The sequence below is a fragment of the Lepus europaeus genome, chromosome 9 (genome assembly GCF_033115175.1).
Source record: "Lepus europaeus isolate LE1 chromosome 9, mLepTim1.pri, whole genome shotgun sequence".
Lineage (NCBI taxonomy): Eukaryota > Metazoa > Chordata > Mammalia > Lagomorpha > Leporidae > Lepus > Lepus europaeus.
This window is the reverse complement of record NC_084835.1, coordinates 115,882,417-115,899,556: the sequence shown is the minus strand read 5'-3', so window position 1 is coordinate 115,899,556 and position 17,140 is coordinate 115,882,417. Positions and strand designations below refer to the sequence as shown.

The window sequence follows — 17,140 nt, the reverse complement described above, 5'->3', positions numbered from 1 at the left end:
TACAGTTTGCTTGATGGACTCCATCTCAACAACTATATGATAATCTCAAAACAAATGTGTGATCTGGATCAGGCTAAAGAAAGACAAGGTCTACTTGGGAGAACATTAGAATGAAAAACCCTCTTTCCTCAATTTTTTTCCTGCCTAAATAAGGACATGGTTCTGGGAGAAGGTGATTGTCATAACTATTTAATAACATTTAAAATGGTAGAAAAGGGGTCAGCACTGCAGTGTACCATGTAAGCCCCTGCCTGCAGTGCCAGCCTCCCCTATGAGCGCCGATTCAAGTCCTGGCTTCGGATCCAGCTCCTTGCTAATGCACACTGGAAAAGCAGCCAAAGATAGCCCAAGTGCTCGGGCTCCTGCACCCACATGGGAGACTTGGAAGAAGCTCCTGGCTCCTGGCCTTGGCTCTGCCCAGCTCAGGCCATTGTGGCCATTTGGGAAGTGAACCAGTGATTGGAGACTTGCTCTCTCTAATGCTGATTCTAATTTATTTATCTTATAAATAAATCTTAAGTTGGAACATCAAGATGAAAGCAGTCATATAACAAGCTAGCTCTTGCGTGGTATCTGCCATGTGGGAGCATGTGAAAGGGGTTATCTATATTTATTAGAGCCACAGTGGTTAGGTTTTCTGTTACTTATAGTCAAAGCCGCATCTGACTCTCAAATTAATTTCTCACATGGTTAAAATCTTATGAACTTCAAAAATAAGTTGTGATAAATGAGGCCTTGTCCTCAAAAACTTTAGTAGATAAAATATATACAAGTTTAAAAATCCATAGTTTATACTATAGAAGGTATATTTACTAAATCTCTATGTATTTAAAGTCATTCTCAGATTCTCAGGGTGTGTTGGGGTGATCTAAGGAGCACTGCTAAAGGTGAAATGGGCCATCTAGAAGAGCGGCACCTTCACCATAGAGATAACACTGAGCAGAGTCTTAGCTTTTCCGAAGCCTTGTAGAGAAATTAAAATCAGCTTTCATTATAAATACCAAAGCACAAATATAGGAATGCATATCATTATCAATTTGCATACCTGTTATTTTATTCAATAGAGCACTACAACTATATTGAAAACATAAGAAGCAGAACTTTTAAAGTATCTCCTTAAAAGACATGGGTTAATTTACAAATTAGTAAATTCCTGTGGTTTACTCATTTTTATTTCCAGAAACGGTTTTCTAGTCCAAAAAAAAGCTTAGATAATATTTTATGCATATGCCATAAATTCCTCTCACTTTATTTGCTTTTTTGTAATTACAGATCATAACTTCCTCCTTAGGACCTATCTACTTACACAACTAACTGAATGCTTCTACTGTATCAACTACTTATATAATAAGCCTGATTCATTGGAATAAAAGACTATACAATGTTTTTAAAACTATGATTCATGAAGGCTGACGCCGTGGCTCAACAGGCTAATCCTCCGCCAAGCGGCGCCAGCACCCCAGGTTCTAGTCTCGGTCAGGGTGCCAGATTCTGTCCTGGTTGCCCCTCTTCCAGTCCAGCTCTCTGCTGTGGCCCAGGAGTGCAGTGGAGGATGGCCCAAGTTCTTGGGCCCTGCACCCCATGGGAGACCAGGAGAAGCACCTGGCTCCTGCCGGATCAGTGTGGCGCACCGACCGTGGCGGCCATTGGAGGGTGAACCAACGGAAAAGGAAGACCTTTCTTTCTGTCTCTCTCTCTCACTGTCCACTCTGCCTGTAAAAAAAAAAAACTATGATTCATGAGCACATAATTAAAAGACTTCATAAAGTTAATATTAATTTTATTTTGAAAAAAAATTAAACAAATTTGAGATGTAAAATCAATTCACTAATGTAACACTTATAATAACAGACTCATGATGTGATTATTTTCGTTAGCCTTGGTACATGAGTAATTTTGTTCTTCCATTTACTGTAATTTGGAGGACAATGATAATATAAATGGCCAACTTTCTTGTTTTATTACTAAGGCAAGACTGATATATGAAAGAACAAAAGGTGATCTTAACTAGAAATAACAAACACACATACTATCTATCCATCTGTCTGTCATTCTGTTCACTATTCAGTATGTAATGATTTTTTTTTGTTGGAATTCCAAAATGAATACAGAGAACTTAATACAGCATATTAAATTTAAATTTATCCTTGCTACTTTCCAAAAATAAATCAGTATCATAAAATTGTAATGTATTTAAAATGTCTCATTAACTTTTATTCCAACAGTATTCAGAAGACTCTATAATTGGATTCTGGTACATTGAGATCTTGCCTACGAATTAACTATGTATTTTTTTCCACATCTGACTAAATAAAAATGATTTGGGTTTAATTATTCAGTCCTTGAACTTCAATAGTATTTCCTGTTCTAAAGAGTTTCCCCAAGCAAGCATAATTTGCTTGAGATGGGGATATTTAAGATGCATGTGTGTTTATTAAACTACTCACTTTCCTTATACATCTGTGTGTACTCTTTGAATTTTATTTCAGGTGACTATAAAATGCATTTTCCAGTGGCTGTAGCACAAAGCCTTTGATGTCTACAAAAATGTATTAATACTCTTGACTCTGGTTTTTGCACTGCTTTTTACATTATAAAAATATTAATAGCAATCAGGTTGCTATGATGGCAAATTTTTTTACAATAGATAGCCAAATAAATAAAATGTAATGAATCAAGAATGCATAAATGACATAACTAAATGTCTCTTCTCTGACAGGAATCTGATGTCTAAGATGGTGAGCTTTAGGTTGATATTCTGATTTTAGATAGTCATGGACAAATTATAATATCCTTATTTGTAAGGAGACACAAATAGCATGTATTTCATTGAGTCCTTCTGACTAGCAAATGGAAAAGTGCCTATTGACTGGTTAGTCCAGGCTCTCACAGGTAAGGCAAAAGTTTTCCTTAGTGCTAGGAATCATGAATACATCATCTCAGAATATCTTACCATTTTGTAATTTTCGGTTTCTTTTCTGCCTTTTGAAAGAGAAACAGGGTACTTAAAAGTAAAAAAATGTAAAGAAAAATGAGACTTATAAAAGTACTCAAAATTTCATGTAATAAAGAAAATTATCAATTTCAATAAAATTTTTTTAACATTTATTTTATTTTATTTGAAAGGCAGAGTTACAGAGAGGCAGAGGCAGAGGGGTCTTCCTTCCTTTGGTTCACTCCCTAGATGGCCACAATGGATGGAGTTGTGCCAATCTGAAATCAGGAGCGCCTTCCAGGTCTCCCACGTAGGTGCAGGGGCCCAAAGACATAAGACATCTTCTACTGCTTTCTCAGGCCATAGCAGAGAGAGGGATCGAAAATGGAGCAGCCAGGACTCAAACCGGTGCCCACGTGGGATGCTGGCACTGCATGTAGCAGCTTAACCCACTAAGCCACATTGCCAGCCCCTCAATAAAACACAAGCCAGTTAACACATGCCAGTGGAATATTCACTACTATTATCATATCTGTCGTCCAAGTGATGAGCAAACCAGGCTATAGGGCACTCATGTATCCACCTTGGCCATATATGTTGATTAGAGTGGGAGCTCAGTTTGAGAACTAAGGAAATTTGAATCCATAGCCACTGCATCCCCATATCAAAAATCTAGAACTTTAAAACAATACTGGTTTTTACTATTGTGAGATAAGCTTTCAGATTATTTCAGAAATATGTTTGGCTGCTTCCATTTTGGAGATATGATATTTTTCCAAGAGACAGAGAGCTTCCATCAGCTGATATTTTCAAGTGCCCCACAGTCGCCAAGGCTGTGCCTCAGGCTGCCGCCAGGAACTCAATCTAGGTCTCTTATGTGGGTATCAGGGACCTAATTTCTTGAGTCATCACCTGCTGCTTCCCAGGGTATACATTACAATCAAGCTGGAACTAGGAAACAGAGGTAAGAATTGAACCTAGGCACTACGATATGGTATACATTGCCTTCTGTTCCCATTTTGGATACTTTTATGCTAAATATTTGATCACACAACAATTAGTTGGTTGATCTGGCACTACCCTTGTGTTCATTCAAACTCCTCACCACAACTTACCCACCACAATCCCCTGCCCAAGCCTTACCCCAGCCTGGGTGTGTCCATCTACTTTTCCACCACATTCTCCCTTGTGCAATCTGTCCATCAAGCAGGAGCATGCCTCTCCCTAAATTCTCATCCTGATTAGCATCTGACTGCCCTGCCTTGGCCTTGATCCAAGAAGAGTTTCTACCATTGTGTATACTGTGATAGTAGGCAAAACAGACATCCTAGGACATCCATCGCTAGTAGCTATAAACAACAAATCAAATGGATAATCACAAAGTTTAACTAAAGCTGTGGAAAGAAACAGCACATTGTGATTCAGAATATTTGTATTTACTTGTTAGCATAAGCCTATCCCCATGAAGTTCAAGCATTATCAGAAGGACGAAATGGAACAGAAAGAAAAGCATTTTGGTCAGAAGATACACTATTAAGGCAGAATAAAAGGATCCAAAAGGGATTTTTAATTTTTTATAGTTAATTGCTTTCCCTTAACCTTTAGGAAAAATATTTTAAATTAAATTTTCTTTTTCTTTAAGAAGCATCAAATGCCTAATTCATACTCCACAATGATAAAAAAATAAAAATCCAACCCACAGCCAGCACATTAACATCCAAAACCAGACAAGGATGCACATTCTCACATTTTCTATTCAATATAATCCTGGAAGTTTTAGCCAGAGCTATTAGGCAAGAAAAAGAAATTAAAGGGATACTAATTGGGAAGAAGGAAGTCAAACTATCCCTATTTGCAGATAACATGATTCTATATGTAAGAAAACCAAAAGACTCACTTAGAAGCTATTGTAATTCATAAAAGACTTCAGTAAAGTAGCAGGATATAAACTTAATGCACAAAAGTCAATTGGCTTTGTATACACAGACAATGCCATGACTGAGAAAGAACTTTTAAGATCAGTCCCAGTCACAATAGCTCCAAAAAGAATTAAATACCTTGGAATCAATTCAACAAAGAAACTCAAAAGACCTCTATGAAGAATATTACAAAACATCAAAGAAAGAAGCAGAAAACACAAAAAATGGAAGAAAATTCTTCAATGTTCATGGATTAGAAGAATCAACATCATCAAAATGTCCATATTACTAAAAGAGTCTACAGAGTCAATGTGATTCCAATCAAAATACCAAGGATATTCTTCCCAGATCTAGAAAATAGGATTCTATCATTCATACGGAAACACAGGAGACCCTGAATAGCTAAAGCTATTTTATACCAAAAAAAAAAAAAAAAAAAAAAAAAGAAAGAAAAACAAAGCAAGAGGCATCACAATACCAGATTTCAAGACATACTACAGGGCAGTTATAATTGAAACACATGGTACTGGCAAAAAAAAAAAAAAAAAAAAAAAAAGACATGTAAATCAATGGAACAGAATAAAAACTCCAGAAATCAATCCATGCATCTACAACCAATTTATCTTAGACAAAGGAGCTAAAATCACTCCTTGGAGCAAGGACAGTCTCTTCAATAAATGGTGCTAGGAAAACTAGATCTCCAAAGGCAGAAGTATGAAACAAGACCCCTTATACCTTATACAAAAATCTACTCAAAATGGATCAAAGAACTAAATCTATGACCCAGTACCATCAAATTAGTACAGAACATTGGGAAAACTCTGCAAGACATTGGCATAGACAGAGTTTTTGGAAAAGACCCCAGAGCCACAGCATTCAAAGCCAAAACTGACAAATGAGATTGCATCAAGCTGAGAAGCTTCCACACTCAGCAAAGTGGAGAGGCAACTGGCAGAATGGGAAAATATATTTTCAAACTATGCAATTGCTAAAGGATTTGTATCTAGCATCTATAAAGAGCTCAAAAAACTCAATAACAATCCAGTTAAGAAACGGGCAGGGGCTGGCACTGTGGCATAATGGGTAAAGCTGCCACCTGCAGTGCCAGCATCCCACATGGGCACCGGTTCGAGTCCCGGCTACTCCACTTCTGATCCAGCTCTCTGCTACGGCCTGGGAAGGCATTGGAGGGTGGCCCAAGTCCTTGGGCCTTGCACCCACGTGGTAGACCTGGAAGAAGCTCTTGGCTCCTGGCTTCAGATCAGTGCAGCTCTGGCCATTATCACCATCTGGAGGGTGAACCAGTGCATGGAAGACCTCTCTCTCTTTCTCTGCTTCTGCCTTGCTATAACTGCCTTTCAAATAAGTAAGTAAATCTTTAAAATATGGGAAAAGGGTTTGAACAAGCATTTTCAAAGAGGAAATTCAAATGGCCAACAGACTCATGAAAAGATGCTCAGGATCACTAGGCATCAGAGAAATGCAAATCAAAACCAAAATGAGGTTTCACCTCACCTGAGTTAGAATGGCTTTCATACAGAAATCAACAAACAATAAATTCTGGCAAGGATGTGGGGGAAAAAGTACCTTAATTCACTGTTGGTGGGAATGTAAACTGGTGTAGCCACTGTGGAAGACAATATAAAAATACCTCAGAAATCTGAATATAGATCTACCATATGACTCAGCCATCCCACTCCTGGGAATTTACCCAAACAAAATGAAATCAGCATATGAAGGATTATCCGTACCCCCATGTTTGTTATAACTCAATTGACAATAGCTAAGATATGCAATCAACTAAGATGTCCATCAACTGATGACTAAAGAAATTATGGCATATATATACTATGGAATACTACTCAGTGATAAAAATAATTAAATTTTGTCATTTGCAACAAAATGGATGCAAGTGGAAACCATTACACTTAGTGAAATAAACCAGTCCCCAAAAGATACCATGTTTCCTCTGATCTGTGGTAATGTAATGTATTAGAGTGTATTGACATTTTGAGATTTAATGATTGTTTACAACCCTTGTCTCTACTGTTGAGGAACGCTATTTTTTCCTTCATGCTATTCGTCAAATTCTTTACTTAGTGTAGGGTTAATCTTATGAGTTTAAAGTTAACTGAGGGGCCGGCGCTGTAGTGCAGCAGGTTAACGCCCTGGCCTGAAGCGCCAGTATCCCATATGTGCGCCGTTTCTAGTCCCAGCTGCTCCACTTCCCATCCAGCTCTCTGCTATTGCCTGGGAAAGCAGTAGAAGATGGCCCAAGCCCTTGGGCCCCTGCACCCACGTGGGAGACCTGGAGGAAGCTCCTGGCATCAGATTGGCACAATTCTGGCCGTTGCAATCAACTGGGGAGTAAACCATCGAATGGAAGACCTCTCTCTCTCTCTCTCTCTCTCTCGGCCTCTCCTCCTCTCTCTGTGTAACTCTGACTTTCAAATAAATAAATAAATCTTTAAAAAAAAAATAAAGTTAACTGAAAAAAGATCTTTGTAAAAATCAGGAGTGGGTATAGGAAAGGGACGAGGAAGAAGGGTTGGAGTTTGGCCAGCAGTGAGGGTAGATCTGTACACATGAAATACATGAAATTTGTATACCTCAAATTAAAATTTTTAAAAAAGCTATCAGCCATAAAAAGCAGAGTGACACAGAAAACACAGAACTAAGGAACAATAGTTATTATGGGTACAATGACATATTCTCTGATAAAACGAGGAAAGGATCAGTTTTTTAATATTCAGAAAAATATTATTTTAAAGTATGAACTGTCAGAAATCCACAAGTGATTAGTATAAAAACATGTGACTTGTGTGGATATAAGGCAGAAAAAAATTTATGCTTTATAGCTTAAAAATTTTTAACTTTATGTGCAATGCTGAGAAAGACATGCTAGACAGAGATGTTTCTACCTGCTGGCCCACTCCCCAGCTGCCCCCAACAGCCAGGAATGGGTTAGGCCTAAATCAGAAGCTGAGAATTCCATCTTGTTCTCCCATGTGGGTGATGCAGCAATGTGAGCACTGGTGCTACACAGGGTGCACATCAACAGAAAGCTGGAATTGGGAACAGAGCTGGACTCAAACCCATGCAATTGGATATGGGATGTGGGTATCCAAGTGGCAAGTTAACTGCTGCCCCACATGCCCATCCCTCAGCAATGTTTTGCACAAATATTAAATGTGAAGACTGCAGTTGTGACACTGACAATGTGAAGTCATTACAGTGAGTAGCCAGATGTCATCACTACTTCCATGTTCTGCTCATGCTTACCTGTCATGTATTTAAAATCACATCCTGTGGTGAGTCACAAGGACAGTTACAGTCTATGTTGTTGGTGCAAATGAGATTTTGGAATTGTGTAGAGGCAGGATATATTTGCACAGGGCAGGCAACTAAATAATATGAGTTTGTGCAATTTGCAAAGTATTTAAGCATAGATATTTTTTACTTTCCAAGAGCACTGTGGTATAAACATTTTAAAATGTACATATTGATGTTTGCCAAGAGTCCTTAAAGTCTAAACAGTATGATCTGATCAGATAGCAATTACCTTTAAATTAAACAATTGCTATGGAATTCAGACAATTAGCCCTGCCTTTTGTTAGAAAGCAATGAAGAGCCAGCTATCCTTTTAATCTCTGCTTATTTACTGATCTTGTTGAAGTGAAAACGCATCAGTGTTTCAAATCACTGCCAGGTCTTTTCTTTGGTCTGTAATTTCAGTAGAAAGTGATGGGTCACAGTTTGTAACCAATGTGATATCTTTCCTTTCATTCAGGTTTCAAAAAAGAGAGAGAGAGAGAGAGAGAGAGAGTAATGGAACAATGTTTCTTAGTGCTCAGTGTAAAGAAATTAACTTCTTGAAAAATAAAGTATTTTAGAGTAATTTATCCACTTGGTATCTCAATAGTATTGATGTTTTCTATAGTTTCAGATCCTAAAAAAAAGTTATAATACTAAAATTATAACCTTGAGGCAGAGACAGAAAATTACTAGTCCAACCTCTTTGCTATAAAAGTAGATCCAAAATCCACAATCCATTTTATAAATTGTCAATGCATCATTTGCAGTGAGTTTTGGAGAAAGAAAATTCCTGGTTTTTGGCAGGCTAATCATTTTGAAGCCTTGGTAGTGTTATGACTGCCAAGTACAAATTTAGTTTTAGACCATCTAACTTTCCTAGTGGATACATGACTGAACTGCTCGTAGGTCATATTTGGGGTGCTAACCAGGTTCAAGCAAGTTCTGCTTTAATATATTCCTGAAATTTCTAACCGGTGTTCAAATTTTGAATCAGAGACACATTTGTTATCTAAGATTTAAGTTTGGCAGCCTCAGTGTATTCCTTCTGACAATACATATAAAATCTATACCTTTTATTACCTATTTGTATGGAAACCTGACATTTGTTGAACTCCTCAGAATTTTTAAATATTTATGTTCACTGCAAGATTTCAGAGAACAAAAGCTATCATACTTTGCGTATACAATCTAATCCAATTTACTTGTGCCAAACTAAGAAGCCAAAATACTCCTTGAAGCCTTAAAACTAAAAGTGAACTTAATATTAGCTGAGCTGGAACAATAGAGCCATTGAGTATCATTTTTGTGTAATACTTCTCTCAGCATTATTTCTACGTAGGAAACAGGTAGAATACACATTTGACCGGAAACATTGCATAGCCAGATTATGTCAAAAATTCTATCACTTTCCAAAGTTGGACAGGTTAAAACAAAGAAGAATCTGGAATTTATATCACTTTGTAAACATCATCTTGTGGTAAGTGTTGAATCAAAGCAAATTTGCCTAAACCAGTCTGTGCATGTGGGTGATAATTTGTATAACTGTTGACCTGAAACAAAATTGGCCTAAAGGAACCTCTCTACATGGACAATAACTTTAGTCCAAAGTGGCTTTTGTACATGGAGAACTGTACCCTAGCTTGATGTATGAATAAGTTGACACCTTCTCTGAGTACATTCTTGGAGCCAACCAAGTTTCAGCCAATCTTAGCAGCTGGGGTCCAAATCAATCAGAGCCTGGAAATTTCCTAAACTTGACCATATAAGGAATAACAACCACAGCCAATCAGATTGTTGCTGTGTGCCCCTTCCTTTGCTCCAGCAATAAATACAACCTAAACGTGTGGTGGGTAGGACAGTCTGAACCATCTTTGATCTTGAATGCTGCTTTTCCAGAATGTTTTCTTGATCAAATAAATTTTGTTAAAAGAAAAACAGAGCAGTCCAAGTTATCATAACTACACAGAATAAATCATAAAGATGGCAATATAACTATTTGTATAAATGTTAGTGAAAAAGAAATTAACAAGAGTATATAGAAAGCATGAAGTTGTAATCAGCACTGTATTGAGAGTGTAATAATTTCTATCATAGTTGCACTATAACTAGATAGCGCTAAGGAAGAGAGGTTATGCCCTCAGGGATCAGAGATTTTTGTTTGTCTCGACCTAAAAGCCAGTTGTGGAGGCCAGTGCTGTGGTACAGCAGGTTAAGGTGTAAGCACACATCCTCTATCATGCCCTACTTCCAATCAAGCTTCCAGCTAACGTGCCAGGGAAAGCAGAGGAAGATGACCCCAAGTACATGTGCTCCTGCCACCCCTGTAGGATATGGGGTGGTGTTCCAGGCTTCCCAGCTGCTACCTGGCCCCAGCTGTAGCTGCCGCCTAGGGAGAGAACCAGTGGATAGAAGATCTGCTTTCCCTCTCCAACTCTGCTTTTCTGCCCCTCTGCCTTTCAATCAAATACATTTTAAAAAAAACTACTTGTGTGCTAATATATTTTTAAAATATTGAATTCATCAACATTTCTGAACATTTACATGCATTTCAAGGACCTAGAAACCAACACATGTTCTAACTATTGACCCCATTCACACTTACTCTTAATGCATCAAAGTGCAGTTTCTTCACAGATCTGCTTACACTTTGTGTTGAACAAGAGAAAGCTCTCTTATGTCTCGGTAATATTTTCTCACATCCATCTGATGGAATGTGCATAGCTGCCAAACCACTGTGTTTGCTGACTGGAAAGTTTTCTCAGACTTAATAATGAAGCTTGGATAGCACGGCCCAAATGACTGTCATATTTATCTTTGAAAAGCAGCTATGAATTTCTCTCAAAACAAAATTATTCATAAAGTCTGTTTCATTTTCCCAACACTACATTCATTGCATTAATAATCCAAATGAGCTGAGACATATCCCACACTAATCAAATTCTATCAGGAACATCTAGGAAAAATAGGGCAAGGTGTGTGTGTGTGTTTTTTCCTGGGCAAAAGACAGACCAGATTTAAGAAACTCACATCCTTCTCACCCTGGGGTGAAATACAGTGAAACCAAAAAGGCAACTTTTAAAAATATTCCCCAGGAAGTTACATGGGACTGTTATCCTCATCTTGATGATTGAGTACGGTAATATTTTAAAGTTGTTAATCAATTTATTTATCCAGAATGTTAACACTATCATTGTAAAAAACATCTAATTAACCAAAGGAACAATAAATCATCCTGAATGTGATTAACATAATGTGATGTTTAGTTTCCTATTTCTGCTGAAGCAATTTATCACAAACTTAAATTTATGTTGTTTTCAAGACATTATCATCTTACAGGGCTAAAGGTCAGAAGTTCAAATTAGATATTCCTGGACTAAATTCAAGATGTAGTAGGCAGGGCTTGTTTTTCTACAGGTTCATCCATCTTTTACCTTTTCAGCTTTCAGGATCACCTGCATTCCTTGGTTGATGGCCCCTTCCTCACTCTACTCCAACTCCTTGCTTCCATTATCTTATGTCCTTATACCACCACTGATCTTCCTAGCTTCAGCAAGTCTTTGTGAATACTTCACACTTTGTGAATACTTCACAGCAATGTCATTTCATCCCAACATCTGCAAAATCTCTTTTACCCTGTAAGGTAGCCTAGGCCAGATTCTGGAGATGGGGATATGAACACTTTTGTGGATTCAGCTATCCATAGGTGACTTAGTAAACAGATATTGGACTTTGATTCCACACAGATTTGAGTTTAAATTCTTGCTTTGCTATTTAGTATTTCTGTGACCTTTGCAACTTAACACATGTGAAAAATATTCTTTGTGTATGAAATAAGAATATGATATTAATAGCCTGTAAAATGGTTGTTTCATGTATCACTTGAATTTCTCCCCTCTACCAAGGGTCTAAAAAATTATCCCCTTCAACATAACAACTGACTGCATTATTACAAACCTTCCACACCAAGTAATGCCCCATTTCTCTGCTCCCATGGCAACAAGGGCAATTTATCCAATGTATTGTTTATTTTCACTGCTTTCATTTTCTCACATCCTGTTCTCATCGACCCATTTCAACTTGAAATCTGTACACTCAATTACACAGAAATGCTACCTGTCAAGATCATAAATGACCTTCATATTGCCAAATCAAATGTTTATATTTTTAGCCTTCCTAACTTGATTTCAGCAATATTCGAAGCATTGAACATATCCTCTTTCTTTAAACACACTTGTCTCTTGTTATCCTAATCAAATTCTCTAATTATTCCCTTGCCTCCTCTCTCTCTGTCTCCTTTGTTTCTTCTGCTACTCATCTAAGTACAGAAGGCCTTAGCTTTGATTGCCAAATTGATTTCTCTGGCCCCTTTGTCTCTCCTGAGTGCTAGGTTCACATGTTGTAGTTTTTTCTCTATAACTCTATTCCGATGTCTAATAGATATCTCTACATCAAACTTCATATTGATCAGCTCAAACACTCATCCCCCACCTTCTGCAAATTGTCTCCTTTTGTCAATGCCACTACAGTCCTATCCATCCAACAAGTAAAGTCAAAAATCTAGTTTCTCCTTTAGGCAGTCTCTTTAGTCTCTCCTTTAGGCAGCAAGTTCTGTCTCATTCCTTCAAATTACTTCCTAGAGTCATGTGTTTACATACATATTCATTGGCTCTGTCCTGAGTTAAAAAATATCACCTCTCGCAAAAGCACCATTAATATTAGTCTCTAGTTTGTATGGCAGCAAAAGGATTTTTTTTTTAAATTTATTGACAGGTAGAGTTATAGACAGTGAGAGAGAGACAGAAAGGTCTTCCTTCCGTTGGTTTACTCCCCAAATGGCAATGCGCTGATCCGAAGCCAGGAGCCAGGAGCTTCTTCCTGGTCTCCCATGCGGGTGTAGGGGCCCAAGCACTTGGGCTATCCTCCACTGCCTTCCCAGGCCACAGTAGAGAGCTGGACTGGAAGAGGAGCAACCAGGACTGGAACCCGGCACCCATATGGAATGCCGGCACCGCAGGCAGAGGATTCACCAAGTGAGCCACGACGCCAGCCCACAAAAGAATTTTTTTAATGTTTAAATAAAATTACACACATACACATATTTAGCTGGAAGATGGTGGTCGTTTTGCAACCATACATACATTTAAAAATCAAGTTGTACACTTTAGATCTATACAAATTTATTTATCTCAACAAAGCTCTTATTAAAATATAAAGGAGAGGCGTCAAAAACTTCACACAAGGGTGTAAACTGTTGAAATCTTTACTTAATATATACTAAATTGATCTTCTGTAAATGAAGATAATTGGAAATGAATCTTGATGTGAATGGAATGGGAGAGGGAGCGGGAGATGGGAGGGTTGCGGATGGGAGCGAAGTTATGGGGTGGGGAAGCCATTGTAACCCATAAGCTGTACTTTGGAAATTTATATTTATTAAATAAAAGTTAAAAAAATAAAAAGAAAAAAAAACTTCAAAAAATATATATATAAGTAGTGGTAATTCCAAAAACAAATTCATTAAATCAGTAATTAAAATTTATCCCACTTCCCTGTTACACTTAAAATGGAGACTTTCAACCACAGCTCCAATCTCATATAATGGCAACAACCTCCGCTCAATACCCCAGTCAAAACACCACAATGAGGACTGAAGGAAACAATTTAGTCTCAACCCATTAATTCACCCAGTAAGGCTACAGAATTCAGCATCCAATACCATTTTCATGTTTCTTAGAAAAGCTCAAAAGCCAAATCGATTGGATCAAGAAGAAACTGATGGCACTAACAATCCAGGTTCTATACTCACACTACTCTGTATAATGTACATATACACACTGTACATGTTACCTGGATTTTGTATAATTTTAATTATTTAAGAGCATTGAAGTTAATTTTGTACATATTAAGGAATGTCAGCAATACCTGAAGAAAATAATTCCTCCATGTCAAATTACTTTTCCTCTTAATCTGTATTCACTATAATTATGCGGGAGCAAACACAAGGATAAAACAGTTATTTTCAATACATTTTGAATATGAATTTCTATCTTTCATTTTTTTCCCCAAAGTTAATTTCCCAGGCTTATAAAGTATCAGATGCAAAACATATGTAATATTACCAAGTTATCAATAAATTTTGACTGCATTGCAGACTATAAATAATCATCACTGAAATTCATTAAGATATACATTTACCTCCAATTCATGCATATTTACTAGGCATGGGTTAATATAAGACATCTGGGAATTGTTCGACAAATCTGGCCAAGTAGATAACAATGTTATTGAAATATTTTAATAGTTACTCTCACTAAATAGTAAATAGTAAGAGATTTGAATTACTAAGAGTGCTAACATTTTTCCATAATAAGTTATTTATGTAATTTAAGAATAAGAAAATGTATTGACTCCAGGTTAAAATTAACCAGAATAATCTTCAATGTCCTTCAGTACCACAGAGTAATATCTACCTTCCAATTGATTTACAGCATTTAGATTCAAAGTGAGAGGATACATTAATGTAGTTTAGACATACAAGTTATTGATATATGTTGGATTACAAACAAACTTTTGGTTCAATATTTCATCTAATATTGCCAAAGATTCCTCAAAGAAGTGGCTCAAGAGAGTTCTTGGATATTAGATACAAAAAGGAAAGGAAAAAGAAAAAAAGGAAACCTAACACTTAAACTGTAAACGTATGGGTGGAATTTCCTTTACTCTTGAATCTAAACCTTAAGGGTAAAGAATTTAACAAAACACATTTGAGTTTTCTGTAACATGAACCATTTGAAAGTTACACAGGGAATTCATCTTCACTGAAGACAGATGAGATTCCTACTCTAGTGTTTAGTATATTGAAGTTTCTCTCCTATTATTTGAAATATTTATACCATACAATTAAAATACCATTCTTTGAACTCAATAGTCATGAATCTATATATGGGTAGTTGAGAGATGTTTTTCTACATTCTAGAGCCAGAAAAACTGAGAAATAGAAACATTTTTATAAGGAAAACACATCAATTGATTGATCGATAGATGACAGAACAGCTGTCCCATGATTTGACCTTTCTTTTCTCAACTTAAAGCAGTCTTTTCCAAGTGATCATGCTTCTGACCAATAAGTGCTTCTTGGAAAATGAGTAAACAGAAGAGGACTGAAAAATTTAAATGGTAAATTGGGACATTTTTATGCTTGAATCCATTGCCTTCTCAATGATACATTTTTTAGTATCGTCAAAAAATATTTTTAAAAATAGGGTTTCCCAGTTTATATAACATAATAATTCAAATAAAATGTTAAAGTAGTGAAAAAATTGCAGATAGTATTTTTTATCTAACTAAATCTTAAAGCAATTATGATCACAATTTTATAAGATTTGAATGTTCAGAGGGATTCTATCTAAAATAACTGTAATGATCTACTATATATTACTTTTTAATATATGCACATATAGAAATACAAATACATAACAATTCATAAGCACGTATGACCACTCAAATGATAATCCAATAGCATATAACATGAAGATTCTGAATTTAAATTTTGAAATGGAATATATTTGCATTCAAACTCTCAACAACTGATGAAATTAAAATGTGTTGAAAGAATCATCAAGAAGGACCACAGGTAGTTGTGGGAATATTTTGGATTCTGTACATTTAGGATATTGTAAAGCAATGATAAGGTATGGCAGCATACTGACATGAACACCACAGCAATAGGAGAGGCTAGGCCAAATATAAATTTTCTAACATTTGAATTCTCTTTCAGAGTAGGATATTTTACTAGAATACTTAGCACGTAGCCAACACTGCACAAAAAGCTGAAAATCAGACAAGGTGTCTGATTATTATTGTTCTGTGAGTAGGTATAATTGTCTATACATCACAGGGCATGTGGATTTCTAACTCTACCGCTGTGGACTTTTTATCATATTTGTTTTCTCTGAGGTGTGGGGAACACAATTTAGAATTTGTATCAGTTGCTAAGAGGTATTGTTGAAGTCTGAAACTATAATTTTTGATTGTCTCTTTTTTTAAGTTCCATCAGTTTTACTTCGTATGTTTAGAAACTGTATTGTTTAATGTGTATTGATTTAGGGAACACTGTGTCTTCTTGGTCTATTGATCCTGTTATGAAATTTCCCTCTTTGTAGTGGTATATATTTTGCTTTGTTTCGATTTTGCTGTGAATTAACTTCTCTAATATAGTCACTCTTAGCCTTCTATAAATTAATATTTTCTCAGCACATATCTTACTTTGTTTTATGTATAATAGTATTGGTGATTTGAGGAAATGAGTTTCTGGTTAATATATAGTTTGTTCATTTTTCCTGTTTTGTTTTTTACCCACTATGATAATGTCATTTAATTGACTCATTTAGATATAAATGCCCTAAAGAGATTGTTTATACATTAGAAGTTAAACAGGCTTTTTTATTAATTGCTTTCTGTTTCCTGTGTTTTCCACTTCTTCTTTGAAGATGTATTTATTTGAAAGGCAGAGTAATGGGAGAGGCAGGGAGGAGGAAGGGGCAGAGATATGGAGAAGGAAATCTTCCATTCCCTGGTTGGATGCATACAACAAGGAAGGCATAGCCAGGCTGAACCCAGGAGTCAGTAACTCCATCCGGGTCTCCCATGTAGGTGGCAGGAATGCAAGTACTTGAGCCATCTTCTTCTGCCTTTCAAGCACATTAGCAGGAAGTTAGAAAGTAGAAGCATGTCCCATAATTTCTTTATCCAGTCTACTGTTGATGGGCATTTGGGTTGGTTCCAGGTCTTAGCTATTGTGAACTGAGCTGCAATAAACATTAAGGTGCAGATGGCTTTTTTATTTGCCAAATTAATTTCCTTTGGGTAAATTCCAAGGAGTGGAATGGCTGGGTTGTATGGTAGGGTTATGTTCAGGTTTCTGAGGAATCTCCAGACTGACTTCCATAGTGGCTTAACCAGTTTGCATTCC

At 36.6% G+C, this 17,140-nt stretch overlaps 1 protein-coding gene across 3 annotated transcripts in view; it reads right to left on the bottom strand.

The window, feature by feature from the left end:
• CCDC102B (coiled-coil domain containing 102B) overlaps positions 1-17,140 on the bottom strand; it is a 402,878-nt gene that overhangs the window by 315,295 nt on the left and 70,443 nt on the right. The window lies entirely within an intron of this gene.